Source organism: Leucoraja erinacea, chromosome 16 (genome assembly GCF_028641065.1).
Source record: "Leucoraja erinacea ecotype New England chromosome 16, Leri_hhj_1, whole genome shotgun sequence".
NCBI classification, from domain to species: Eukaryota; Metazoa; Chordata; class Chondrichthyes; order Rajiformes; family Rajidae; genus Leucoraja; species Leucoraja erinaceus.
Window position 1 is genome coordinate 24015368 of NC_073392.1, and position 3780 is coordinate 24019147.

Here is a 3780-nt window from a genome sequence, read left to right on the forward strand (position 1 = left end):
TTATTGATGATCTGCTTTATAGTGAGTGTTTAACATGACACATTGCAGAAATGGTTTCACTGCCACAAACATTGGAATGAATCGAGGTTAATTTGAAGCTTTATTCTCACCTTTGATACTGCTCTACACACTAGAGCAATTTTTAAAAGAATGGATAGGGAGTGGGCATTCACCGCTTGTGCCTACTTTCCGTTCCGGATCCTGTTTATCCGAGTGTCGTTTTCCTCCACTACCCCTACTTGATTTAGTCCCCTCAATAGCTGAAGCTTTCACTATTTGTCCCTGTGTGTAGTGACCTAACCTCTAGACCCTTAACAAGAGATTTCCAATAGTTTACCATCTTGCTGAAAACAATCCTCAACCCTCAATGCTGACCTCTCTTACATAGAAACATAGAAATTAGGTGCAGGAGTAGGCCATTCGGCCCTTCGAGCCTGCACCGCCATTTAATATGATCATGGCTGATCATCCAACTCAGTATCCCGTACCTGCCTTTTCTCCATACCCTCTGATCCCCTTGGCCACAAGGGCCACATCTAACTCCCTCTTAAATATAGCCAATGAACTGGCCTCAACTACCCTCTGTGGCAGAGAGTTCCAGAGATTCACCACTCTCTGTGTGAAAAAAGTTCTCCTCATCTCGGTTTTAAAGGATTTCCCCCTTATCCTTAAGCTGTGACCCCTTGTCCTGGACTTCCCCAACATCGGAAACAATCTTCCTGCATCTAGCCTGTCCAACCCCTTAAGAATTTGTAAGTTTCTATAAGATCCCCTCTCAATCTCCTAAACTCTCGAGAGAGTATAAACCAAGTCTATCCAGTCTTTCTTCATAAGACAGTCCTGACATCCCAGGAATCAGTCTGGTGAACCTTCTCTGCACTCCCTCTATGGCAATAATGTCCTTCCTCAGATTTGGAGACCAAAACTGCACGCAATACTCCAGGTGTGGTCTCACCAAGACCCTATACAACTGCAGTAGAACCTCCCTGCTCCTATACTCAAATCCTCTTGCTATGAAAGCCAACATGCCATTCGCTTTCTTTACTGCCTGCTGCACCTGCATGCCTACCTTCAATGACTGGTGTACCATGACACCCAGGTCTCGCTGCATCTCCCCCTTTCCCAATCGGCCACCGTTTAGATAATAATCTGCTTTCCCGTTGCTTACGTTGAGAGGGATCTCTGCTTAGTCAAGTCACACAGCACAGAGACCCTTGAGCCCACCATATCCATGCTGACCATTAAGCAGCTATACTATCCCATTTACCATCACTTGGTCTCTAGCCAACTTTGCTGTGGCGATCCAAATGCTAGTTCAGATGCTGCTTAAATGTAGGAGTACTGTGCCCACCATCTTAGCCGTGTGTTCCAGATTGCAACGATCTGTGTGAACAAAATCTTCCTTGAATTCCCCAAGAGATATTTAGACAGTTACATGAATAGACAAAGCATAGAAGAATACAGACCTAATGCAAGCAAATGGGACATTTGTAAATGGGCTAAAGAGTCATTTTCCAGTCTTGTGCAATTATTTGATGATATATAGTCACACAACACAGAAACTGGTTCTTTGCCCCAACTTGTCCATGCTGACCAAGATGGCCCATCAAATCTAGATATCACACTGAACGTTTTGTATCTATGTTCCTGTCTAAATGTGTTATTGTACATGTTTCAACCACTTCCTCTGGCCGCTCATTCCATATACCCACCACCCTGTGTGAGGAAAAGGTCACTCCTCAGATTCCTGTTATATCTTTCCCCTCTCACTCTAACTCTAGTTCTTGATTTAACCTTAGGAAAAATACTCCTACTGAATGGCCTACTCCTGCACCTATTGCTATGTTTCTATGCACCCTCACCAGCTTCATGACCAACTGTAACATAATGTCCCAACTTCTACTCTCCATTCCCTGAAGGCCAACATGCCAAAGGCCTTTTTCCCATCCTAAGGGATCTAGAACAAGAATTATATATACTTGTTCTAGATCCCACTGCTCTATAACCCTCCCTCTGGCCTTGCCATTCACTGTGAAGGTCATATCTTGGTTTGATGTCGCAAAATGCAACACCTCACACTTATTGGAAGTAAACTCCACTTGCCATTCCTTGGCCCACTTGCCCAGCTGATAAAGATTCTGCTGTAATTCGAGATAACCAACTTCATTGGCTGTGATAGCAAATATCTGCAAACTTACTAATCATGCCTAATACAAGCTCATCCAAATTGTTGAACAGAGAACGTAAAACAATGAACGGTACCACACAGCAACAGGCTCTTTAACTTACAATGCCTGTGCTGAACATAATGCCAAGGAAAAATAATCTCATCTACCTGGACAAGATCTATATCCCTCAACTGTACATCCATGTGCCTATAGAGTCTTGCTGTGTGGAAACAGACCCCATGGCCCAACTCGTCCTTGGGGACGAGGCTGTAGCCCAACACACCACCCTCTGTACAAAAAAGTTGCCCTTCAGGTTCCTATTAAACCTTTCCCCTCTCGTCTTAAATGTATGTCCCCTAGTTCTTGATTCGGGGTTTAAAAAATCCGCATTCACCCTATCCATTCCCCTCTAGATCGTATACACCTCTCTAAGATCATCCCTCATCCTCTGTAGTGGCAGATTGTTATATCGTTCAAGAGATTACTCCCTCTAGCCACTACAGAGACTACATGGCTTTAGGAGAATGTCGTAATATGCATGTGTAAGACCTTCAGAACTTCTTCACAGATAAATCTTCATAACAGTCTTTTGATTATTAGCTTCTTTATTGTTGAAGAAAAACAGTAAAGATATACATCCGACCTTCTTCTCCGACTCGTACACTTTAATCTTGTTCAAACTCCAGCATATTGCTTTAAACGTTAGAAAACTACTCGTGTCTCGGCAAAACTTCACATGGTTATATCTTCCCCATGTAGTTCCGAGCTAAACTAAACTAAGCTTCTGCGCAAGAAACCCAGCAGCAAAAACGCACTAGACTCTGTAAAAAATCCCACCCGTATAATTACAGGCAGTCTAAAATGTAAAAACAATTGCCATAATTAATGACACACAAAATAAGCCAAATGGCCACTACATCCTCTTTCTCCAAGGAATAAAGTCCTAGTCTGCCCAAACTCTCCCGATAGCTCAAGCCCTCAAGTCCTGGCAACATCCTCGTAATTTTTTTCCGCGCTCTTTCCATCTTAACAACATCCTTCCAATAGCTCGGTGACCAAAACATGTTCTGACTTTCGTCTCAGACTATGTTCATCGTCACTGAACCAAAGGGGAAAAGTGTGACGATGTTCTTTCTGCCTGCTCCAAGCAGGGTAAATACTTCCAACATGGGATGGGCTGAGTCTCGGGGGTCACGGATAGCGGCTGAGTCATGATTGGAGTTCAGCTGCGTTCATGATGCTCCGGTTCCTTGTTGGAGAGCTGGTAGTTCCTGTAAACTGGATCCGCCACTTGCTTTTTATCCACAACCCGGAGTTCTCAAAGAGGGATGAAAGTCAAGAGTTTTATTGCGTCTGCCTCAGGACTGGGACAATTACATGTTTACTTCCCGCAGCTTTACAGGCACATGAACGTCAGTACACAACAAATAAATGTACAATCAACAATACCAGGCGACCAGACCATAATAGTGAAACTTGTGTAAAGTTCACTTCTCATAAACCCACCGCCTTTCGCGTGCAGCAAACTCGATGTAACTTGTTCCCCGAGTCGGCAGCTGTCTGTAAACATCAGGCCGGTTCGGTACATTCTACAAAGAAGATTCATGGTTAA